This window comes from Bos indicus, chromosome 17 (assembly GCF_029378745.1).
Source record: "Bos indicus isolate NIAB-ARS_2022 breed Sahiwal x Tharparkar chromosome 17, NIAB-ARS_B.indTharparkar_mat_pri_1.0, whole genome shotgun sequence".
NCBI lineage: Eukaryota > Metazoa > Chordata > Mammalia > Artiodactyla > Bovidae > Bos > Bos indicus.
Window position 1 is genome coordinate 52,460,574 of NC_091776.1, and position 25,865 is coordinate 52,486,438.

Consider the following 25,865-nt stretch of genomic DNA (forward strand, 5'->3'; position numbering starts at 1 on the left):
AGTTCCCCGACGAGGGTTGGAACTGTGCCCTCTGCAGTGGAAGCTCAGGGTCTTAACCACTGGACCACCAGGGAAGTCCCATGCCTGGAGCTTTTTAATGATGGGCTCATTTTTTGGCTACTGGATGCATCATCATTTCTTAAACCAACTCCCCATCCGTGGAGTTTTGCATTGTAACCAAGGAAGAGCAAACTGCCTCAGTGAGTGTCCTGGTTCGTAGGTTTTGATGCAAATAGGCTTTCAAATCTGCAGAATAAATTTTCCCGAAGTAGAATTACTAGGTCAAGGAGTGTTTGCCTTTTATTTTCTGTAGCTACTGCTCAATTGCTCTCCATAAAGGTAGGACCAATTGACACTCCAACTTACGGCGTGGGAGCAAGAGACAGTGGTTTTTAACCTCAAAACCCCAGGCAAGGAAGAGCTTTTAAGTAAAATGAAAATCTGGAGAAAATTGGGTGAGAGCCTTTCTACCGCAAAGGGCAAGTCTAGCAGAGTTCCTGGCCAGCCGGCTCCCATTAGGTGTCCACTCAAGCACGGCAGGGGGGAGCCTGTGATTCCTCCAGACAGACTGTGGCCTGTAAAGTTCCTTCCTGGTGGGGGTGGGGGACAGAAGCTGTCCAGGCCCCTCCTCTGTCGACTCATCTATCATCAAGTAGCTGAGAAGCACCAGGAGCTTTAAAATTACAATATAAGGGACTTTCCTGGTGGTTCAGGGGTTGAGACTCCAATTTGCAAGGCAGGGCATGCGGGTTCAACCCCCTGGTTGGGGAACTAGAATCCCACCTGCCATGGGGCAACTAAGCCTGTGTGCCACAACTAGAGAGTCCATGCGCTGCAACGAAAGACCTTGCATGCCGCAACTGAGATCCGATGCAGACAAATAAACAAATAATTTTTTTTTTTTAATTACAAGATAATGTTGCCAAATAAGAACATTATTTTTAAAGAGGTACCATTCACGGACACTACCTGGGGTTGGGGGAAAGGGGGCCTGGGGAGTTAGTGTTGAATGATTATAGGGTTTCTGTTTGGGGGGATGAGAAAGTTCTGGAAACGGGTGGTGAAGCTAGTTGCCCAACACTGTGAATGTGCTTAATGCCGTTGCACACTTAAAAATGCTTAAAAATGTTAAAATTTATGTTATGAATAATTAACCACACACAGAGGAAAGCTATAATTCCCCGTAGCCATCTTCTCATGAACTAAAGGACACTAACAAATAGGAAAGATCTAATCTAAGAATAAAAAGAGAATACACAGAGCTTTTAGTATGGCTTGCTCCATTGACCCGCAGTTCTCATTTCACCTTGAACTGGAGGGGGCCTAGGGGTGCCTAGTGCTGGCCTGTCCGCTGGGGCGTGGGAGCTCAGATTGGGATGTCTGGAAAAGATCCTCACTCTGACTTGGGAGGCCTGGGGCTAACCCACTCCCCCTAAGCCATGCCCTGTTCTGAGGTGCTGGGCCCACTCTTGGCCATCTTATATTTTTGCATTTAAACAAAAGAAGCCTCTTGCTGGCTTGCTGTTAAATGCTTTGGGGTTTTTTTTGGCCACATTCTGCACCAGGGATCGAACCGGTGCCCCCTGCAGTAGAGGCACAGAGTCTTAACCACTGGACACCAGGGGAAGTTCTGTCCCTGGATGTTTGTTGAGCCCAGTGAGAATGAAGCAAGCAGCGACTTGGGTGTGGTCTTTGTCACCGTATGTCCGTGTCCCCAGCAGCTCACTTTGCAAAAAGAGCCTTTGCCCAGCTCTGTCTGCAAGCCAGTGAGTGGAACAGGAGTCTGCAACTCCTTGGTGGCTCTGAGCAGACATCTCTGCTGGGGCTCGAGGGGTCGGAAGCGCCTCCCAGAGAGATGCTGAGCCTTCTGCATGGACACGCGGCCTCGCTGGGTGCTCAGTGTGTTACCAGTGAGAACTGTTGTCCCAACTCTATCGTCAAGCCACCTGGCCTGCTGGTCTCTGTGCTTTTAGAGGGTGTGGGATGTGCACATGGGCTTCCTCTCCTGCAACACGGTGGCAAGCCCCTGAGCCTCTCAGGCCGTGTCTGGCCTCAGGCTCTGACGTTTTTCTGACCTCTCACATGTGGGGTTTGTGGTCCTCACCCTGTTTGCACGGACAGAGTGCCAGTCCTTGGAAAGACTGTGACACTCGATTGATTCCATGGCCACAGAGTCCCCTACTGGCCCAGTCACTACAGAACCAGCTCGTGACTATCAGAGCAGGAAGCGGCTTCTAGCTGTGTCACTAACCCTCATTTCACAGTCAAAATCCAGATTCCAGGAGGCAAGTGGCCAGCTGGCACTTGAACCCAGTACGTGTGCTACCTGAGGCCCTGAACGCTCTGGTTGGTACATTTTAAATCTTCGAGGGTGTTTGTTATAAGAAGACTCTAAGGAGTGAAGTAGGTCAGACAGAGAAGGAGAAATATCATATGATACCCAGTATATGTGGAATCTAAAAAGAAATGATACAAATGAACTTACAAAACAGAAAGAGACTCACAGACTTAGAGAACAAAGTTATGGTTGCTGGGGGAAAGGGGGGAATGGATAGTTAGGAAGTTTGGGACAGACAAGTCCACACTGCTATATTTTAAGTGAATAACCAACAAGGACCTTCTATACAGCACAGGGAATTCTACTCAATGTTATATGGCAGCCTGGATGGGAAGGCAGCTTGGGGGAGAATGGATACGTGTATATGTATGGCTCAGTCCCTTCATTGTTCCCCTGAAACTGTCACAACATTGTTAACTGGCTATACTCCAATATAAAATAAAAGGCTTTAAAAAAATGGAAAACAAGAGAGACTAGATACTTCCCGATGGTCCGCTGGTTAAGACTTTACCTTCCAATGCAGGGGATGCAAGTTCTGTCCCTGTTCAGGGAACTAAAATCCCACATGCCTTGTGGCCCAAAACCCAAAATATAAAACAGAAGCAATATTATAACAAGTTCAAGAAAGACTTTTAAAATGGTCTACATAAAAGAAAAAAAATTTAAAAAAAGAGACCCTAAAGCTGTGAGTTCATAGTGGACAGAAACACGGCCTACCTTCCCTCCAGGCATGACCCCCTCAAAAGCCCTTGTCAGAGTGTCCGCCCAGGCTGCTGGCGACGCAGCCAATGCGGTGAGTTTCCATTTGACTAACGGTTGTCAGGAAGGTGTTCACGGGGCGCTGTGACTGCCAGGCTGATATGGCTCCTCCCGTGGGCGGCAAACGCGTGCGTCCCATTAAGAAAATTGCTACTCTGAAAACGAGCTCTGAAGGGAACTTTTTGGCTCTTACTAAAATTAATAAAGCAACACGCCCCACACCTGAAATTTAAAAGAAGGAAAAGGGGAAAATATTAACGTCCACCCAGGAGGAAAAAAACCTCTGTTATTTAGCCTGATCTCAGAACTCAGCAGAAGAAACTCTCCCTGAAGCGAACTTAAGCTCACCATCGTCCATCCTTCAGGAGCGGTGGTACCCCATCCTTGTCTCCTGCCTCTCTAGCGAGACGAAGCTCAGGCAGAGGCTGCTTCAGACACAAGCGAATTATGCTGTTTGCCTCTTGAGAATTCCCCACAGTCCCGTGAGCTCCCTGGAGACATTCCCGGGGTGGCTGTGGATTGGGGCGGTCTTGCTGAGTGAGTCTTTTTTCTTTTTTTAAAGATTGATTTATTTATTTACTTTTGGCTGTGCTGGGTCTTCGCTGCTGCAAGAGTGCTTTCTCTAGTAGCAGAGACAGGAACTACTCTCCAGTTTGGGGACTCGGGCTTCTCATTGCGGTGGCTTCTCTTGTTGTGGAGCACGGGCTCTTTGGTAAACGGGCTTCAGTAGTGGCAGCATGTCGGCTCAGTAGTTGTGACTGAATTATAAAGCACAGGATCAATAGTTGTGGTGCATGGGCTCAGTTGCCCTCAGGCATGTGGGATCTTCCAGGACCAAGAATCAAACCTGTGGCCCCTGCATTGGCAGGCAGATTCTTAACCACTGGACCACCCGGGAAGTCCTTGCCAAGTGAGTCTTGTCTGAAGCACTTGAGTCCTGAAGAGTTCCTTGCTAAAGAAGTGTCAGGAGGTTATCAAACGTGCTTACCCAGAGGGAGCAGAAAGAGGGAGTTTGAGGGCTCTGCTCCCAACTGGCAGGAGCCTGAGGCTGATAGTGGGTCCAGGCCTGCTGAGATGTGAGTTGGTCTCTCAGGTTCCCCATGGTCCAGTGTACGGTGGGGATACGGCCCAGGGAAGCCACCTGGACCCCGGAGCCCGGCCTCCCCCAGGGCTGAGGCACAGCCTTTATAGACAGGCCATGTGTTTGACAACACTTACCGCATCCTGTAGCCAGATGGTCTAAACAACCCATCCGTGGTACGGGTATGTAAATATTTTCCGTATTTATCATGCTGCTGCGGTATTGACATTAACAAGGATGAAGAATTACACTCTGTGCAGTAATACACCAGTCAGGCCACAGGAGGACCACCAAAGCTGGCCCTCCCTCTGCCGTGGAGGGACAGATTTCAGGACAAGCCTGGCCTCTTGCTCCCTCCTGCCCCGACACCGATTCCCTCACCCAGAGGTCCTGGAGAGCCTTCCTCTCAGAGCTCTTGGCCAAGACAGATATTCTTATCATGAGCAGTATGTTTTTCGGTTAGCAGAGCTCTGTGGTCAGCCTGTTGCCCTCTTTGCTTTGCCTACTAGGAAGTCCACAGCTAAGTGGTTTTTTTTTTTTTTTTTTCCAATTCATTTGCATGTAGATTGTCCTCAATTAGGAGTCTCAGCATAGAAGATCATGTGAGGTGTCTTAGGGGCAGGCCTGGGGGTGGGGGAGTGGTGTACATCCCTCTATTCACAGAACTAATCACACAGCCCCATTAAGAATCCAGGGAGCTAAAGTGTAATTCAGAAGAGGAAATTGGATCAAGCCGGACTTCCACAGGGAATACTGTGGAAGGAACAAACAAATTCACACAGGACGCAGAGATAAGAGTGCTCCGGCCCCCAGGGGACAGAGGTGAAGACTCCAGTGTGTGTATCTCCCTGTAAACACAGGTAATTGGACTTTGTTCAGTGTTTTGGATTCTATTTTAGTGTTGCTTTCCCTTCTGCCAAAACTGCAGTGTTGCAGAATGTTGGAACCCAATGGAGAAGTCTTATTATTAATTTAAAAAATTATTGGAATGTAGTTGATTTACAATGTTCTGTTAGTTTCAGGTGTACAGCAAAGTAATTCAGTTATATATATATATATACACGTATTCATTCTTTTTCACATTCTTTTCCCACATAGGTGATTGCAGAGTGCTGAGTAGAGTTCCCTGTGCTATACACTAGGTCCGTGTTAGTTATCTGTCTAATATTTAGTACTATATGTACGTTAATCCCAAGCTCCTAATTTATCCCTCCCCGTCAGGTTTTCCCCTTTGGTAACCATAAGTTTGTCTTTGAAGTCTGTGAGTCTACTTCTGTTTTGTAAATAAGTTCACTAATGTCATTTTTTTAAGAATTAGGTTCCACGTATGAGTGATGTCATGTGATGTTTGTCTTTCTCTGTCTGCCTTACTTCACTTAGTATGATAATCTCTAGGTCCGTCCGTGTAGTTGCAAATGGCATTATTTCATTCTTTCGATGGCTGAGTAGTATTCCATTGTATAAAATAAGCAACGTCTTCTTTACCCGTTCCTCTGCCGATGGACACTCGGGTTGCCTCCACGTCTTGGCTGTTGTAAGCAGCGCTGCAGTGAACGTTGGGGTGCGTGTGTCTTTTAAAATTATGGCTTCCTCTGGATGTATGCCCAGGAGTGGAATTGCTGAATCATACAGTAACTCTATTTTTAGTTTCTTAAGGAACCTCCGTACTGTTCTCCATAGTGGTTGTACCAATCTGCATTCCCACCAACAGTGTAGGAGGAGTCCCTTTGCTCCATACCTGGAAAGGCCTTTTAGACATCAATCTTCTCACTCTACAGCTGGGGAAACTGAGGCCCAGAGATGGGAACTGACTTGCTCAGAGTCAGCCAGCTAGAACTCTGTTCTCAGCCCCCACACCTGGGATCACTACCCACCCCCCAACCCATCACAGGAAATTCCACCAATATCTCTGTCCACACTGTACCAGTCCCTGCTCTGGGCAGGACCATTCAAAGTCATTCTTTTTATGGCTTAAAAAGAATGACTGTTAAAAAGAATGTTGAATTGATCAGCTGATGGATGGCCTGATTAGTCCATTGGATCGTTGGAAAAATCCCCCAGCCTTCCCAGCAGCTGTTTGAATCTTACCACAGGGCTTGAGTTCAGCGTTTATTCCACTGGGATTTGGGGAGTGGAAAATCAGTCTTTTCCTCAGACTCATTCAAGCACTGACTTCTCTTAGTGACTCATATGTGAGAGTGTGAAAGAGCTTCATAACAGAAATTTCCCCCAAACCCATTAGAGGGCTTGACTGCTGTGTCAGTGTTCTGCTGCTGCAACAGAGTACTCCCCCAACTTAGTGGCTGAAAGCACCATTTATTTGTTGATGGGGTGGCAATTCGGGCAGGGCTTCCTGGGGACGGCTCATCTCTGCTCCGCTGATGTCAGCTGGGATGGCTTGACTCAAGGTGGAAGAGGCATTTCCACACATGACCCAGCTCCCATGGCTGGTGGGTGGGTATAGGCTCTTGACTATCAGTTGAGGCACTGGTTCCTCTGTGCATGACCCCTCCCCATGGCTGGATTGGCTCAGTGATCTCCAGCTAGTTGGACTTCTTACATGATGGCTGCCGACTCCCCCAGCGGACAGACAGACACATCCATGCCTCCTCCTTCTCCTCCATCCTCTTCTTTTCTTAAAAAAAAATCTAATTTTTTTTTATTGAAGTGAAATACCTATAGTGTAAAATGTATCGCTTTAACCATTGCTGTAATTGAAGCATAGTTGGGATTGATACACACATACACTTATAGACACGATGTATAAAATAGATAACTGATGAGACTCTAGAGGGATGAGACTCTAGAGGGAACTCTGTTCAGTGCTCTCTGGTGACCTAAGTGGGAATTAAGACCAAAAAAAGAGGGAATATTTGTATACACGTAGCTGATTCGTTTTGCTGTAGAGTGGAAACTAATACAACACTGTAAAGCATTTGTACTCCAGTACAAATGAACTAAAAGCCAACAGCATTGTGTTAGTTTCAGGTGCACGCTCTAACCATTTTCAAGTGTACAGATCTGTGGCAATGTGCATTCATATCGTTGCAACCATCTTCACCACCCACAGAATCCTTTTCACCTTGCAAAACTGAAAATTTATCCCCATTAAGCACTTAACTCCCCGTCCTCCTTCCCCCAGCACCTGGCAGCCACCCTGCTACTTTCCATCTCTCTGGGCTTGACTCTTACGGGTGCCTTATATAAATGGAATCAGAGAGTATTTGTCCTGTTTGTCTGGTTGATCTCACTCAGCATAACGTCCTGGAGGCTCATCCATGTTGTCGTATGTGACGGGATGCCCTTCCTTTTGAGGGCTGCATACTATTCCTTTGCATAGACCACATTTTGCTCATCCGTCCACCTGTTGACAGGGCAGCCTGCCTTCTGCTGTTGTCACTAGTGCTGTTGTGAACACTGTGCGAACATCTGCTGGAGCCTCTGCCTTCAGTGAGTCTCAACCAGTCCTTCCTTAAGGTTCTGCTCCAGTGTAACTCCGCCTCCCCAATTCTCCCAGTTCTGTTGGTCAGTACAGGACATGGGGCCAGACTGGATTCAAAGAATAGGGACTTCCCAGGGCCCTGGCCCACGAGGGGCACCAAGGTAAACATCCAGCACAGCCACTTCCGGAGAAGCTCTTTGCAAAAGAGGCAGGTGGATCCACTCACGCTAACGCATCCCCGCTGTCAGGTGCCCCTGGATCTCCTGGGCTCCCAGAGGCCGGGTGCTATGGGAGAAGCTGCAGTCAGACCCCAGTGGTCCCCTGCCTCCAGGCGGCTGCAGCGCCTGCCGTCTGCTCTGTACTGCTAATGGCTGCGCCTCTTATTACATAATCTGTTATTCTGGGCCGCACCAGGCCCTGGTTACTTGTCAAAAGTTTCTAAAAGCCAGCTGTATCAGCTCCAGGCAACTGGGGGCGCTGCCCCTCCCTCGTAGTATTAGTCACTCTGTACTTAGCTAAATTTAACTTTTTATCATCCAAATGATATTTTTGTGGGCTTGGGATTTTACATAATGCTACCAACTGCTGCAGGCTAAGAATTTCTCCTTTCTGTTAAGCGTGTGTGTGTGAGTGTGTGTGTTGGGTGTTTTCCCCGTGAACTTTTACACGCCCGAAGCAGCCCTGTTCAGCTCCTCTCCCAGCTCTGCCCTCCCGGACCCGGGTTTGTTCCACAGGCTTGGTTTCGCCTCCTGCCAGCTGGGAGCAGATCACCCCTAACAGCTTCCTAATGGCCCTGCTAATGCGTCCTTCCTCACTTGAGGCCCCTTCACTTTGAAGGTCTCTGAGGGTTTCCCTGCTGCCTCCACGCCTGGGCTTCAGAGAGAGATGTTCAGGTTCAGAGTTGAGTGTGTTGAGAAAGCAGAGGGAAGGAACCAGCAAGGGGTGGTGGGTGGTGACTGGAAAGGGACAAGAAATAAGAAGCCCAGCCATCGCCCCCCCTTGCCCCTCAGGGCTGGGGGTCCAGGAAGCAGGGTCTTTCTCTGTACTTGGGGGTGGCGGGGTGGAGAATTCAGGGCTGAGGGTGCTGAGTGGGGACACCCAGCCTCTCCTTGGGGTGGTTCCGGAGCAGGACCGGGGGACTGGGGATGCAGCGTGGCCATCCTGACTCTCCCAGAGCTCCCGCTGCTCAGCAACGGCGGCCCGCCCTGGGGTCTCGTGCAGTCCACATAACCGTGCACGGGAGGTGTCTGCTGCCGTTTCCCAGGTGGGGAGACTGAGGATGGGGTCGGCCGCAGTGTAGTAAGTGGTTGTGGTAGTAACTACAGCGGCGGCAAGCACTGGGTGCCTGCTGTGTACCAGGTGCGGTGCTGAGCACCTGCCTTCCTGAGCTCATGGGCCCTTCTTGGCGGTCCGGTGAACTAGGTAGTAGTGTTAGCACTCTTTATTTAAAAAAAAAAAAAAACTTATTTTATTTCTTATTTATTTGGCTGCTCTGGGTCTTAGTGGCGGCATGCGGGATCTTTTGTTTTCTTTAACTGCAGCATGTGAGATCTAGTTCCTTTCCCAGGGCTCGAACCCAGGCCCCCTGCATTAGGAGCAAGGAGCCTCAGCCACTGGACCAGTAGTGAAGTCCTAGTGCGAACGCTCTTCTACAGATAAGGAAGCCAAGTCCAGAGGAGTTAAGCAGCTGGCTTCAGGCCACGGGGCCTAGAGATGGCAGAGCCAGATGTCAAAACCTGTCCGCCCAGGGCGCTAAGCCGATTCCCAGGGCCGGGCTGCTGACAGGCGGCAGAGACCAGACTCAGACTGGGCCCTGTGCCTGCTGCGAAGCATCACTGAGCTGATTCCGGCCTCATCTAGTTGTCAGGTCTCCTCCTGCCAGAGGACTGTAAGGTGCAGCAGGCTGTGCATTGTGTCTGGACCTCTCAGGGAGAGTTAGCTTGACCCTGGGGAGAAGAACCAGGTGCCAGGGGACAGGGATAACAGAGAAACTCACTCTCATGCCTTTTTTAGAAATCTTTTCAGAATGTATTACTCATTTTAAATTATTTTATTAAAAATCAGGAACTCCTTAGCTATGTACCTAAAAGAATCAAAAACATATGTCTACATAAAAACTTGTACATGAATGTTCTCAGCAGCATAATTCATAATAGCCCCAGAGCGGAAACAACCCAAGTGTCCATTCACAAATGAATGGATGAACAAGAGTCGATCCACACAGTGCCGTGCTGTTCAGCCACAAAAGAAGAACGAAGTACTGACACATGCCACGATGTGGATGAACCTTGAAAACATGATTCGAAGTGCAAGCAGTCCAACACACAAGGCCACGTGAAATGTCCAGCGTAGACAAATCTGTAGACAGAAAGCAGATGGCACTGGCCAGGGGCTGGAGGGAAGGGATTTGCCAAGTGACTGCTAATAGACGTGGGATTTCCTTGATGGGGGGCGATGTTGGGGTGTGTGATGTTCCAGAGCTCGAGAGAGGTGATAGTCACACAACTTTATGAATGTACTAAATGCGGCTAAACTGTACCCCTTAGAAGGGTCATGGGACTTCCCTGATGGTCCAGTGGTTAAAAATCTGCCTTCCAATGCAGGCAATGCAGGTTCAATCCCTGTTTGGGGAAATAAGATCCCACATGAATTTTTTTTTTTAAATGGGTTAATTTTGTGGCATGTGAATTATATCTTAATAAATCAGAAAATCAGGAGCCATACCTTCAGATGGAATCAAAAGCTGGACAGCCCCTACCTGTTATCAGCAGCCTGGACAGCTTGCTTGGGTGCCACTGCCGTTTGCATCCATCGCTCTCTGCCCATTCTTCAGCCACCTGCCTCCCCCGGTCTCCATGTCAACGGAGGATGGAAACAACAGTGTTTAACTCCAGCCATGCTGCCCACTCGTTTGGAACTTACAGTCTCAACCAGGGCCAGCTTTAGACATGTGGACGTCTGGGCAAGCCAGTCATTTGGCACCCCATCAAACCAGTATTCTTTAAGTGTTTGTTTGACATTTATTTAGTGGGGATGAAGAGAGACTGATATTCTATTAATAGCAGTTGTGTAGAGAAACAGATTCACTTACTAATTCATGTCCACCGACTAAAACATTGAGGGATCTGAAAATTTTTCAGGAAAGCAATTCTGACTTCTGTTCTCAAAGAATTTTTTCTTTCTTTCTTTTTTTCACCCTCTTGCAATTTTCCAAGTCATTGAAGAGGCATACTGAAGATTTAGATTTAAAACTGAAAGAAGAGGAGCTAATGTATAACATGATGACTACAATTGATAACACTGTAGTATTGTATAAGGGAGATTTGCTGAAAGAGTAGAACTTAAGTGTTCTCACCACAAAACAACAACAACAATGAAACCAACATGGTGATAGAATAATAAACTCAATGGTGAGAATCCTTTCACGGTGCTTTCGTCTATCAGATCATCATACTGTACACTTTTTATTATTATTTTTAATTGAAGTATGGTTGATTTACAATGTTGTCTTGGTTTCAGGTGTATAGCAAGATGATTCAGTTATACATATACATATATATTCTTTTTCAGATTCTTTTCCATTATAGATTTTTACAAGATATTGACTTTAGTTCCCTATTCTACATAGTAGGTCCTCGTTGTTTATCCCTTTTATATATAGTAGTGTGCATATCGGAGAAGGCGATGGCACCCTACTCCAGTACTCTTGCCTGGAAAATCCCATGGACAGAGGAGCCTGGTAGGCTGCAGTCCATGGGGTCGAGAAGAGTTGGACACGGTTGAGTGACTTCCCTTTCACTTTTCACTTTCACGCATTGGAGAAGGAAATGGCAACCCACTCCAGTGTTCTTGCCTGGAGAATCCCAGGGACGGGGGAGCCTGGTGGGCTGCCGTCTATGGGGTCGCACAGAGTCGGACACGACTGAAGTAACTCAGCAGCAGCAGCAGTGTGCATATGCTGGGCTCCCTGGTAGCTCAGCTGGTAAAGAATCTGCCTGCAATGCAGGAGACTCCGGTTCGATTCCTGGGTTGGGAAGAGCCCCTGGAGAAAGGAACAGCTACCCACTCCAGTATTCTGGCTTGGAGAATTCCATGGAGGGAATTCCATGGGGACCCCAGCAGGGTACAGTCCATGGGATCACAAAGAGTCGGACATGACTGAGCGACTTCCACTTTCAGTGTTTGTATGCTAATCCCAAACTCCTAATTTGTGCCACCCCACCTTTCCCATTTGGTAATCCTAAACTTATTTTCTATATCTATGGGTTTATTTTGTAAGTTCATTTGTATCGTCTTTTTAGATTCCACATGTAAGCAATGTCATATAATATTTGTCTTTCTCAGTCTGATTTACTTCACTTAGTATGATTATCTCTAGGTCTGTCCATGTTGCTGCAAATGGCTTTATTTCATTCTTTTTATGGCTATACACTTGAAGTATATCACAATTTTATTTGTCCATTATACTTCAATAACACTGGGGGAGGGAGCTCAAAGGAATAAAATGTCTTTGTTCCTGGTAAACAGCAACACACGGCACATCATTTAGTTCCAGAACTTCCCTCCATGCCCCCCTAGACCACAGCTACAGGCGTGCACGGAACACGTGTGCAGGAAGTCTCAGCCTGGAATTGTGTTCTCTTTTGATGTTTCATCCCCTTTAAGGGAGCAGGCTGATTGGCTTTTCGCCTTTTGTATGAGTGGTCATGGGAGGAAAGCCAAGTCCTCCCGCAGCATCTTCCTACTTTATTTCAGTGTGCTTTTGCCCTGCTGCCCCTAGAGCTCTGTCCCACCAGGAGCTGCCTTGCTCTTTAAGTTGACCCTGCATTCAATTTTTGGATTTTAAATGCTTTCTTTTGTCGGAAAAATCATTTCCCCACCATGCAGCCCTGTGTGAAGAGTGAGCATCCTTTCTCGCAGCCCCCCTTGGATCTTCTGCAGCGGGTGGTAGGGGGAAGGGGGTGTGTGAGCCACAGCTGACCTTCTCACCTGGAAGAGGTGACATCCTGGGAGAGGTGCACGTAGTGGAGGGGAGTCGCGCTAAAGCCGGCTCGCCTTTGACTAAACCTCTTGGCAGGTTTCCTGACCCCTCAAATGGGGAGATGGGCACTCTCCTAGAGGGGTTGGAGGTGTTGTGATGAAAACTAAGAAGCAGAACAGAGGAGAAGTCCTGCAGAGGCAGGGCATGTATGCCAGGGCAAGCCGAGGGTTCTGAGGGGATGGAGCCGGGGAGCTGGCTGAGTTAGTGTGTCCGGGAGGGGAACTGGCACCTGGGCCGCCTGGGATGTCTCGTCCTTCAGGGTTGCAATGTAAGTGCAGGGCAGAGAAGGAGCCTCGACCCCTGCAGGCCCGTCCCAGAGAGGAGCTCACAGCATTTGCCGAGGCTTCCCCGGAGGGAGCGTGGGACTGCAGTGGGGTGGGCGGCGTGTGAAAAGCCCATCTCTGTCGTTTGCAGCCACACCTCCCACCACTGTGCCGTCGCTGGTTATCTTTTCACCTCCCTAGTTCACTTCTCTTCCTCCTCTGAACTCTCACCGTCTGTGCCCTCACTCTGCAATGTATCACTTTCATTTTTCCGGAGCACCATGAAACCCCCCTCTTCTTTGATTTTTACCTCTGGTGTCCCTGGTTGCCAGGGACACCCAACACCCAACACCCAGCACCCAGGCTGAGGTGCCTGGCCTCAGCCCCAGGAGTAGGGTTGCTCTGGAGGAGGGTTCCTGCAACAGTCAAGGCTTCTGCCTTCCCGTCATGGTCACTGGGAGGCCTCCAGGACTGCTGCCTGCCTCCTGGGCACCGTGCACGGGAAGCACCAATGTCAGACAAACAAGAATGCGTCTTTGTAACCAAAAGTGGGGTCTGGCTGCTCACAGCTCAAAAACCAGTAGAGAGGCCAGGTTAGTGGAAAGGAAATGGATGCCAGCAAACGGGAATGGGGGAGGCGGTACACCTGTCCAAAGGCTGACTTCCCCTCCCCAACCATGCTGCACCAACAATCAGGGGGCAAGAGATTTTATAGACGGAGAGAGGGGGGCTCCAGGCAGAAACAGCAGAGTCAGCTCTGATGCTCATCTTGAAATTGGTCTTCAGCGGTCTGACCAGCGGTCATCTTGGTTGTTTTAAGTATAGTTAATCTTCAGTTCCAGGATTGTTTCCACTTCTTTGAGGCCAGTTCTCGGAATTGTGGCAGCTTGTGTCATGGCTTGTGTCTGGTCATCGTGTAGTTAACTTCTTCCACTTAGTGGGGGTCTCTATCTGCAAAACAGCTGCCAGGACACAGCTGGGAATGTTACCTATAGCCCTTGAGGAGGAACTGGAGGTCCTTGACTATGTTTAATGACCAAACTATCATTATTTGGTCTCCTTTGACTGTTTTCCTTTGTTTCTGCATCTTCTCACTTCTCCGATTAAGCTTATTGTTTGGCTCAAGTTTTTCCACAGACAAAAGGCAGGCTGTGGGCATGGTTGTGGGGGGTGGGGCGGGCAAGGACCACAGGGGTCCTGCTCCGTTTCATGTTGAGCTGCACACGTGGTTCAGGGGAGCATCTTGTGTCCTGGGGGGAGCCCTGGATCGGGTGGCGGCTTTCATGGTGCCTGCGCATGTTCTATGCTCTTGTAGGCTGACTGCACCCCGGGACTCCCTGGAAATCTGTTTCTCTACCTCTTTTCGTTTTGTTGTGAGTGCTCGTCTCTGGCCTCTGGTGGAGGTGGGCCTGCAGCCACATACTGCCCAAGTTCAGGGGCTTGATTAGAAGGTGAGAGTCATCTGCATCTCCCCGAGAGGCTGACCGTGACCCTGCCCCAGGCATCAAGATGCTGGCTAACTGCTGACCGAGAGCTCCGGGCTGTTATGTCCCGCCCCTCCGCATCCCCGTCTCCCGCCTGCCTCCCCTCTGGAGCCTGAGGTCCTGAGGTCCCGCAGTCCCAAAGGTTGATGGGTGAAAAGCTTCAGGTTTGAGGCTGAGGGCGCCACGCTGGGTTTCTGAAACAAAAAAGCTTCCCACATGTGCTAGAGATGTGGGTTTGGGTTCCTCGGGCTGTCTTCCTAACAGAGGGAGTCATGGGCAGTGTCGGGTGGATCAGCCTCCAGGAACGCATCCTGGAAGGTGTCCCTTTTGTCAAATGAAGACTCCTTTAGCCAGGTGTCCCACTCTTGTCCTCTGGTCACATCTGGATTTCTCTGGCATTACTCAGGATGAGGCCTGGCCACGTGGATTTCCCAGTGGGCTCTGAAAAATCAGAGCGACCAGGTATCTCACCCCTTCACCCTCTGGGCTTCTCCCTGCAGGATGCTGGCCAGGCTGCCCTGGTGCCCGATACCCTTCTGTGGGCCTCGAGAGTAGGACGTCAGCGCTGCCTTCCCACACAGACCCGCAGGTATGGACTGCCCCCCTCAAGCTGTGGAGTTTGGGTGTGCAGGGGCTCAACTGCCGTTTCCTCTTCTGTAAATATCTGACTTTGTCTGATTTACATGGGGTAGATTGTATTCATCGATCCTGCGTCTTGTAGATATTGACTCATCTTCACCTAGCAGGAGGGGTTGATGTTCTGTCTCTGGTAGCTTTGGCTTCCCCGGGGCAGCCTGTGTTACTCTCCTTTGTACAGGGCACCCTGGGGGTGCTTCTCTGCTCTTGGTTCCCTGGCTCAGCCTGGTCCTCCCCACCCCAGTCAGAGACAGGACCAGAGTTTTGGGGCTTCCAGGGTGAGCTTCCCAGGTGGTGCTAGTGTAAAGAACCCGCCTACCAATTCAGGAGACGTAAGAGACATGGGTTCAATCCCTGGGTCAGGAAGATCCCCTGGAGGAGGACCTGGCAACTCACTCCAGTATTCTTGCTGGAGAATCCTATGGACAGAGGAGCCTGGTGGGCTACAGTCCATGGGTCACAAGGAGTCGCACACGACTGAAGCGTCTGAGCACGCAGTCTGGGTGCTGGTTTGCCGTGTCTCACAAGTTGTGGTTGGCAACACGGAAACAACAGTGTGAGTGTTTTCGGGTAACCACCTCCCTGGAGGAAACTGAAGCCGGAGGCTGTGATGGGCTGGGATCCTCTATGGAGTCAGGACCAGTAGCGCATCCCCCAGGGGCTGGCCCTTTCTCTCCTTCTGCCCCGAATTCTCACAGGAGCCCCCATGCTGGCTTCCGGTCCATCTCATCCCATTGCTGTCCTGAGTCTCAGGCCCCGGCTTCCCTCTGTCCCCTTTTCGTCACACCCAAGGCCTCTTTCGGGCAGAGCAGCTGAAGTGATGTTGCCTTTTCCTTTCCTGAACATCGATGAACCCTTCTCCCTGTGTGCTAATTGGCTGGTTTGAGCTTTGGGGCTCAGAGAAGGGACATTCCATTTGGGGAAACTAACCTGGAGGGAGAAGAAGGGAGCACTAAAGTCTCTGGTTTCTGCTGTGTCGGCTGGGCTATGGGTTGTAAACGCACTGCCTCTGCTAAGCACACAGTAACTTGTGCAGAGGCCCTTGCCTGCACGCGTGCTTAGTCGCTCAGTCGTGTCTGACCCTTTGGACTGTAGCCTGCCTGCCAGGCTCCTCCATCTATGGGATTTTTTCAGGCAAGAATACTGACAATCCCTGTTTTACATGAGGCAGCTGAAGCTCAGAGAGGGCAAGTATCTGGCTCAAGATCACACAGCTAGTCAGTGGTGATCTTGGCATTGGACCCCAAGTCTAGACCCATGCACATGACGTGGTTTCCCAAACACAGCTGGGCTTCCCCATGGGCTGGGGGCCTGGCTCCAGGTAAGTCCCCCTGCCCTCCCCACCTCTCCCCTTCCCCACCACACCTCGCTTGGGCTTCCTCTGCTCCCTGGGCACATGGGGCCCAGCAGACAAGGCCACAGCCATGGACCCACTCACTGCCGTGTTTCACCGTGGGCTGTCTCCTCTAATTGCTCACCCGTTTTTGTTGCTGTGAAAAGGCCTCCAAGTGCTAAGAAGAGAGAGTGCTGTGTTTTTTTTTTTTCTTTTTTGTGTTGTATTTTTTGTTCTGTTGTTTTGCGTGAATTTTCTCAAATGGGTGTTTGGGGAAGGAGTTGACATGGGGACACAGGGGCCTCTCTGCCTCTCCGCGGCCACTTGCCCTCCTGCTGGCTGGGGGTGGGGGCCTAGTGAGCCCTCCTCGGCCCACACAGCCTGGCCTGAGCTCTGACAGCAGCTCATGTCGGTTGGAGGGGCCCTGCTCCCACGGAGCCTTCGCTTCCTGTTTCCTCTTCTACAGGAAGGGGGTTCTTGTCCTTCCTGATGGCCTCACACCCAGTTCCGTGGTGTTACGGACAGTGGGCTTACAGCCTCCCCTCATCTGCAGGTCCTCACTTAGAACTCCTCGGGGGACTCCCCTGGCGGTCCAGTGGTTAAGACTCTGCCTTCCAGCGCAGGGTACACGGGTTTGATCCCTGGTTCGGGAACTAAAATGCCACACGCCTCACGGCCAAAAAGAAACCAAAAAAATAAATAAATAAGAAAAATAGAAGCAATATTGTAACAAATTCAATAAAGACTTTAAAAATGGTCCACATCAAAAACAATCTTAAAAAAAAAAGGAACTCTTCAACTTCTCTTGTTTACCCAGCGAACATTTACCGAGTACCCAGTGACAACTGGGTACCATCCCAGGCGCCCGAGACGCAGTTCTGCAGTCTGAGCCCCTGTGGGGTTTCTGCCCTGGTGTTGGCCCAGTGCCCGCTCTGCCCTCTCACCTCTGTGCTTTGCATATGCTGTTCCAACATCCTGAGGTTCCCCCTTCTGGGCTCTACCCCGGACCCCCAGACAGTGGAGACAATCACGGTCACACCTTACCCGCCTTTGAGCTCTTCTTGGGAGTTTGTGGCCTGGTCAGACATAGAGACCACTGGACCCTGGATGGCAAGAGGCGGGGGGTGATGTGGAGTGAGATGCCCCTTCCGAGAGGGAGATCAACTCCTCGTCTCCTCTGCAGGGGGCTGGAGAGGAAAAGGCTTAAGGAGCAGGGTGTATTTGTAGAGAAGCTCCTTGCTCCAGAGGAACCCAGAGCCCTTCCTTCCAGGAGGTGGGAGTGGGGTGGAGGACGGGCAGGGGGCAGCTGGAGTTGTCTTCTCAGCTCAGCCTGGCTGCATTCGCGTTCTGCATCCTCTGACCTGACGCAGGAGCCGTCCATCCGCAGGAGGTCTGCCTCTAAGAAGGGGGTCCCAGTGGTGAGAGCATCTGCTCTCAGCCCTGCCTCTCCCCAAAGCAGAGGACTTTTGCTGTCCTGAGCAGGTGAGCAGAGCTTCTAGCTCTTAGTTGGGGGGGGCTAGTTCTTGGGGTGGGGGCTCAGCCGGGGTCCCAGGGCCGGGGCTCAGCCGGGGTCCCAGGGCCCAGGCTCGGAGTCAGTCACTTCCTTCCTGACTCCCCAGCTGGCAGGGAGGGGCACTTCCTGCCATTGTCGCCACTGCCCGCCAAGGCCTCCGCAAGGTCACTACTGTCTCCTGAGGAGGAAGAGAGCTGATGACAAGGGCAGGGACCTCAGACCACAGCCGCAACCGACACACTGTTCGTCCACACCGGTCCGTGCCACCGAGCTGGCCTCCCCGCCTCCCCTCGGGCCCCTGGGTGGAGGCTGAGGGAGGGGTAAGGTGTCTTTCCTTCATTTGTGGAAGCTGTACGCCCCGCTCTGCACCCCAGCCCCACATGGGAGGGTTGGCTGACAGTTCCCGGGTTGTAGGTCTACTGGGTCAATGAGGGAGGCCATGAGCATGCACGGAGGGGTGGGGTGGGGAGGGGCAACAGGAGCAAGGACTGGGGCTTGTCTTGTGGTCCTTCGAGGTCCCCCCACAGCACTTAGGAATCAGCTGGGCAGGATCTGGTGTCCCCTCAATGTCCCTTCCTGACCTCTCCCATCCATATTCCCTTTTCTTTCTTTCTTTTTTTTAAACATTTGTTTATTTTGGCTTCGTTGGGTGCTAGTTGCTACACACAGGATCTTCGATCTTAGTTACAGCATGCACATTCTTTAGCTGTGGCGTGTGGGATCCAGCTCCCCGACCAGGGATTGTACCCGGGTCCCCCCTGCATTGGGAGCTCAGAGTCCTAGTCACTGGACCACCAGGGAAGTCCCCCATATTCCCTTTTCGCCTGGCCATCCCTGCCCAGACTCGGGTAGAAAGTGGAGGGGGCTTCCACTGGAGCCTGACCCTCCCTTCTTTCCACGTTCTCTGGGGAACCTCCCTACCCCACCACCCTGCCGGGAGCAGTGTCCTTCCACCTCCCATTTCGTCCTCTCCTCAGGAGCCCCGGGTACCCACTCCCTGGGTTTGCCCTCTTGGCCTCGGTGACACACATCTTCCCCAGAACATGCTTCACCTTCACCCAGGTGGCAGGAGCTGCACTTCTTGGGCCTTGTTTCTGGCCTCTGCTCCTGGTCACTTGTGGACGTTCGCCCAGGCACCTTTTGGAGAGCCAGGCTCGAGGGCCCTTGGCTTGAGAGCTCTGGGGTCGGCAGGGCAGGGTGGGGCGAGCAGTTGGCTTGGCTTTAGTGGTTGGGCTGGGGTGCCCCTGGAGCTCTGTCCGCAGGCTCTTGGCACTGCTGCCCCACTTCTGGCTGCCCTTTGCTCTCTCTTCCCCTGTGTCAGCCTTTCCCTGGTTCTTTCTTTTAGAATTAATGGATTATTTTTGGCTGCACTGGGTCTTCGTTGCTGTGCATGGGCTTTCTCTAGTTGCGGGGAGAAGGGACCGCCCTCCCGCCCGGTGTACGGGCTTCCCATTGAGGCGGCCTCTGTTGTTGTAGCGCACACGCTCTAGGGCACTTGGGCTTCATAGTTGTGGCTTCCAGGCTCTAGAGCGCAGGCTTAGCAGTTGTGGCACACGGACTTAGTTGCTCTGCAGCATGTGGAGTCTTCCCGCACCAGGAATCAGACCCATGTCCCTTGCAGGAGGATTCTTAACTTCTGGGCCACCGAGGAAGTCCTCCCTGGTTCTAATGAAGAGCCCACCCCTTGAGTTTTCCTTCCTGTGCTTTCCCCTTGATGGGTGTCTCATGCACTAATGAGCTTTGTTTATAACCCTGTCTTGCCCAGCAAGGAAGCATCTGCTTATGGAATGACCCCCCACACCTCCCGGGGACCAGACCAGGTCTGTGTCATTTCCTTGCTTTGTCCCTCCACATACTTCCTGAGCCTTGAACCTGCCCAAAATAATCACATTGATTCTCGGAGACAGTGTCCAGAGCTTGGGATTCTCAGAGGGACTCTGTCAAGCTGGAGGGTCATATAGCCTGAGACCATTTTTCTTAGTCGCATGTGCAGACCACCACAAATAATCAAAACCTATTCGTTCAACCTGTATTTAGTGAGTGGCTGCTTTTCTGGGAGCTGGGTATAAAGGCGTGATAAAACTTTTAAAACTCTGGCCCTCCTGGGCTTATAGTCTAGCAGGGAGGTAGATATACAATATACAAATATGCAGTAAAATATATAAGTACATCAAATGGTGATCACAGCTAAATAAACAGGGGGAGAGAGGGCCTCTCCGGTCAAGGACATTTAAGCAAAAGCCTAAAGGAGGTGAGGGAGAGAGCTGGGAGATTATCCCAGGCAGATACAACCTATGCAAAGGCACTGAGGCAGGAGTTTGTCCAGGGTGCTCAAGAAACCTGAGTGAGGGAGTGAGGGAAGGAGCGGGAGGTTGGAGAAATACGAGAGCCCGAATCCAGCAGGGCCTTGAAATCCTGTCTGGACTTTTGCCTTGATTAAGTAAGGTATGATACCACTCCAGAGTTTGACCAGAGAAGGGCCAGGATCCAACCTGTGCTTTTAAAGGATGGTTTCTGGCTACTGTGTTGAGAACAGACTGGATGGGGTGAAGAAAGGAAGCAGGGAGACCAGTGGGGAGATGCACACAAGAGGTGAGATGTCAGGTGCTGGGCCAGGGTGGCAGCATGGCACTGATGAGAGAGTTGGGCTCCAGGCATGTTTCAAAGGCAGAGCTGGAAGGAATCGCCGAGGAATGAGGTGATCCTCATTGTGTGTACTTTTTTCTTTTTAAAAAATATATATTTACTTACTTGGCTGCACTGGATCTTAGCTGCGGCACACCAGGGATCTTTGATCTTTGTGGCAGCATGTGGGATCTGTAGCTGTGGCATGCAGACTCTTAGTTGCCACATGTGGGATCTACTTCCTGACCAGGGGTCAAACCTGGGACCTCTGCATTGTGAGTGCAGAGTCTTAGCAACCTAGTCTGGAAAGTTCCTGTGTGGGCTTTTAAAAACCAGGTTCTCATGGACTTGAAAGGACCCAAGGGATCATCTAGGCTTCCCAGGTGGCTCAGTGATAAAGAATCTACCTGCCAATGCAGGAGATGCAGGAGACTCAGGTTCGATCTCTGGGTCAGGAAGATCCCCTGGAGAAGGAAATGGCAACCCACTCCAGAATTCTTGCCTGGAGAATCCCATGGACAGAGGAGCTCGGGGCGGGGGGGGGGGCTTCAGTTTATGGGGTCTCGAAGAGTTGGACGTGACTTACCGACTGAGCACGTAAGAAGACATCATCTAGTGCAACCTTCTCACTTAACCTACAGAGCCAAGACTGGAGCTTCTGACCCCGAGTCCACAGTGTTTGTAGCTGAACCCGTGGTGGCTCTGTAAGGAGACCTGCAGAGGTGTGAGGTTCCAAGGGAAGAAGGCACCTGATGCTGCAGCAGAGCATGGGGTCCTGGTAGACTTATTGGCTGGCAGGAACCTAGAGTGTAAGCTGACGATTCTAGATGCTCTGGGTCTTTAATGGCTCTCTCTGGGCCCGTGTTTTGATCTCAGTTGGGCTGAAGTCTTGGTGGTCGTGTCTAAACTCTTGGGCAGATCAGAGGCAATGCTTTTATGCATTTTTTTTTAATTGGAGTGTATTTGCTTCACAATGTTGTGTTAGTTTATGCTGTACAGCAAAGTGAATCAGCTATACCTGTACGTAGATCCCCTCTTTTTTGGATTTCCTTCCCATTTAGATCACCACAGCGCCCTGAGTAGAGCTCCCTTGTGCTATTCAGTAGGTTCTCGTTCAGTTCAGTTCAGTTCAGTCGCTCAGTCGTGTCTGACTCTTTGCGACCCCATGAATCGCAGCACGCCAGGCCTCCCTGTCCATCACCAACTCCCGGAGTTCACTCAGTCCATCGAGTCAGTGATGCCATCCAGCCATCTCATCCTCTGTCGTCCCCTTCTCCTCCTGCCCCCAATCCCTCCCAGCATCAGAGTCTTTTCCAGTGAGTCAATTCTTTGCATGAGGTGGCCAAAGTACTGGAGTTTCAGCTTTAGCATCATTCCTTCCAAAGAAATCCCAGGGCCGATCTCCTTCAGAATGGACTGGTTGGATCTCCTTGCAGTCCAAGGGACTCTCAAGAGTCTTCTCCAACACCACAGTTCAAAAGCATCAATTCTTCGGCGCTCAGCCTTCTTCACAGTCCAACTCTCACGTCCATACATGACCACAGGTTCTCGTTAGTTACCTATTTTATACACAGTAGTGTATGCATGTCAACCCCAATCTCCCAGTTCATCCCACCCAGTCTTCCCCCCTGATATCCATATGCTTGTTCTCTATGTCTCTGTCTATATTTCTGCTTTGCAAATAAGTTCACTTGTACCATTTTTATAGATTTCACATATGTGGGTTTATATGTGATATTAGTTTTTCTCTTTCTCTGTGCATGTTTTTGAAGGTTTTATTGAGCTAGTACTAAGGTGATGGCCCAGAGACAAGGTGTCCTTGCTCTGGAAGAGCTAACAGTTTGAGGAGACAGACAGGTGGACCGAGGATGCCCCCATGATCATGGATAATCAGGCTCAGGTGTGAGGCACGTGCAGGCGCTGTCCAGGCCTGGGATCTCTGTCCCAGGATGGACTCTATGAACAGCCACTACAGTCACCAGATACCCCGGGGAACACGAGTCAGAGGCCTCCTGCATGCTTAGTGGTCTACTTAAATCCACAGTTCATCCCTTATAAGAAAGGGAGCAAGGAGGGTAGGTGGGGGCTGGGATCTCACTGCCTACAGCTGTGTCACTCATCACAGGCTGTGCTTAAAATACGGGGACCCAGGTGCAACTCCTGGGAGGCAACCTTTCACCTGGTGGCCACAGGTGGTCCCAGGACAGGGCTGATGAGAGCATGGTGCCCAGACATGGGAGATGGAGCTGGATCACTGAAGTGGGGCTTGAATCTCAGTGGCCTGGTGTCACGCCTACCCCGGTCCTTTTTTTGGAGTTTTCCTTGGGAGCTAGAAGTGTGCGTGTGTGCTGTGCTAAATCGCTTCAGCCATGTCCGACTCTTTGTGACCCCATGGACTATAGCCTGCCAGACTCCTCTGTCCAGGATTCTCCAGGCAAGAATACTGGAGTGGGTTGCCATGCCCTCCTCCAGGGGATCTTCCCAATCTAGGGACCAAAGCCTCATCTCTTAAGTCTACTGCATTGGCAGGTGGGTACTTTACCACTAGTGCCACCTGGGAAGTGAGGGGATGGCAAAAAACAAACAAAACCCAGACAGACTCCCTCCAGGGCACGAGCCATTTAGTCCTTGCTTGCCCTGGGCTGCAGCACTTGTGGAGGACGGAGGGGGACCCTTCCTAGCCTCCCTGGGGCAGTTCTCAGGATGGGACCCATTCTCCAGGACAGTCAAGGTCAAGTGCCGTGCTCAGGGTGCGCCTGCGTCTGTGATGGGTTTTGGGATCTGCGACTCCTCAGTTTCCGGGAGGAAAGGGAGTCTGTTGGCTTGTTCCTGCAGCATGCTTTCCAGGAGGGGGGTTCCCAGATGAGAGGAGCTGCCTTAAGTCAGGTGATCATTCACGTAACACAAATTAAGCACCTTCTGTGTGCCTGAGCTGTTCCGTGTGCTGGAGGTGAAAACAGAGCAGAGCTGTGCTTCGAGAGGCTTGGAAGGAGAGCCACGCCTCCTCCCCCAGTCAGTCACTCCTTCCCTTTGGTTCTCGTGAGAGTTATAAATACTCTGGGGAAGTGTGTTGCCCTTACTCCCTGGTACCTCCCTGTGCACAAGCTTATCCATTGGACCCAAGAAGCAGGCCAGGGCGACAGGATGAGATGAGGCAGCAGTGGGGAGCCGAGCTGACATCCCATCGGGAGGACTCCTCCTCCAACGTCATGGACCGCCCCAGGGCCAGCCCCATTCCCGTGACTCACGCTTTACTCCCATCTCAAGGGGTCAGGGGTGTGTTTTCTTGAACCTTTAAAGCATCTTGCAAGAATGGCCTAGATTTAAAAAGACTGTAACCAGAGGAAAGAGGGCCCAAGAGACAGGCAGTTTAGGGACGTCCCCAGTGGTCCAGTGGCTAGGAATGTGCGCTCTCAACTCAGGGGGCCTGGGTTCCATCCCTGGCCAGGCATCTAAATCCCACAGACCACAACTAAGCGTTCACATGTACAGCCAAATAAATAAATGTTAAAAAGAGGGGGGCGGTGTAGAGTAGCTTGCCCAGTGCCTGGCACTTAGTAGGTGCTCAGTGAATCAGTGTCCCTATCCCTCAGCCTCTGGCAACCACTCATCTGTTTTCCATCTCTGTGGATTTGCCTATTCTGGACACTTTGTGTAAATGGAATCCTACAATATGTGGCCCTTGGTGACTGGCTTATTTCACTCACAGTGATGTTTTCAAGGCTCATGCATGTGGTAACCTGAATGGGTAATCCATTCCTTTTTATCTCAGGATAACATTCGCTTGTGTGGATGGATACATATATCCATTCATCAGTTGATAGGCATTTGCATTTTCCCCACTGTTTTCTTTTTGGCTGAGCTTCACAACTTGCAGGATCTTAGTTCCACAACCAGGGGTTGAATCCCTGTCCCCCCGCTCAGTGAAAGCTCAAAGCCTTAACTGCTAGACTACCAGGGGATTCCCCCCACTCTCGGATTACTGTGAATAAGGCTGCTCTGAACATTCATGTATACATTTTAAAAAATATTTCATGCGTACATTTTAATAATATTTATTTTTATTTATTTGGCCTCACTGGGTCTTAGCTGCTGCATGTGGGATCTTTAGTTTCAGTAAATGAACTCTTAGTTGCAGCATGCGGGAGCTAGATCCCCGACCCAGGATCGAGCCCAGGCCCCCAGCCTTGGGAATGAGGAGTCTTAGCCACTGGACCACCAGGGAAATCCCCCGTGTGTATGTTTTTGTGTGGACATTTCATTTCCCTTGAGTACATCCCTAGAAGGGGAATTGCTGGGTTATATGAAAACTCTCATATTTAACATTTTGAGGATCTGCCAGACTTTTCCAAGGCGACTGTCCCATTTTTCAGTGCGCACTGTTTTATAATGATGGTCGTGCAGAATTGTGTAGTGTGGCGGTTAATGCAGGGTCCAGAGCCAAGCTGCCTAGGTTTAGAATCTGGCTGGGGGACTTGGGACAGGTCCCTTCACCTTTCTCAGCCTCAGTTTCCTTGTCTATAAAATGGGGACAAGATTAGTGCTCACTACAGGTTGTCATGGGGATTAAATGAAAATGTCTATAAAGTGCTTGGTGGGGGCTGTATCTAGTTTTTGCTATTGTAAGTATTTCCGTGCCCCCCCCCCCCCAAGACTGCAGGCACTGGGCACATAGTAGGTACCCCATCCATGATATTTTACAGCCTGGGTCCCCAACCTCCTGGACCTAATGCCTGATAATCTGAGGTGGTACTGATGTAATGATGATAGAAATAAAGTGTGCAGTAAATGTAACTCACTTGAATCATCCCCACACCATCCCCTCCCCCCAGCCCCGGTCCATGGAAACGTTGTCTTCCATGAAATCAGTCCCTGGTGCCAAAAAGGCTGGAAAGAGCTGTTTTAAAGGATGCAGAATTGGCTTCTGGGGGTACCCCATGTTTTGGTGCTTTTGATTCTTCTGATCACCCCTGGGAAAGCCCCCTAGACTGTCACTGTCTTGCACCCTGGGAGCTCCCTTCACTTGGAGGGTCTGACAGGGATCTGTGATGTTAGGGGTGGCTTCAACTCCAAAAGGCACTTTGACCTTAGACCCAGGAACACAGGGAGCATTCGGAGCCAGGCCTCCAGAATCGGGGGCGGTTTGGGTCACTCAGACCCAGCAGCGCTGGGGAGCCGAGACCAAGCCCCATGAAGTGGCCCCTGTTCCTTGGCAGCCCAGCTTCTGCTCTGAAGTCAGCCTTTGGGGAGGAGGTGGCAGCCCTGGCAGGAGCCCCGCAGAGAGTCAGACCAGTGATGGAATGTGTCCTTGGAGCCCCACGCTACAGATGTGGCCCAGAGTCCCCAGGGC

General features: G+C 50.8%; 1 protein-coding gene across 19 annotated transcripts in view; it reads left to right on the forward strand.

Annotated features, from left to right (window-relative positions):
• The window catches only part of PITPNM2 (phosphatidylinositol transfer protein membrane associated 2), a 159,953-nt gene that overhangs the window by 24,680 nt on the left and 109,408 nt on the right, over positions 1-25,865 (forward strand). For 8 of the 19 annotated variants that reach the window (XM_070769446.1, XM_070769430.1, XM_070769427.1 and 5 more), the window contains exon 2: positions 14,909-14,997. The exons of 3 other annotated variants lie outside the window; for them this stretch is intronic. The gene's annotated coding sequence lies outside the window, so the exon portion shown is untranslated. Of the gene's footprint in view, positions 1-1,011; positions 14,998-25,865 lie in introns of those variants that run through there. 8 more of the 19 variants (XM_070769425.1, XM_070769440.1, XM_070769439.1 and 5 more) reach the window with 6 other exon arrangements.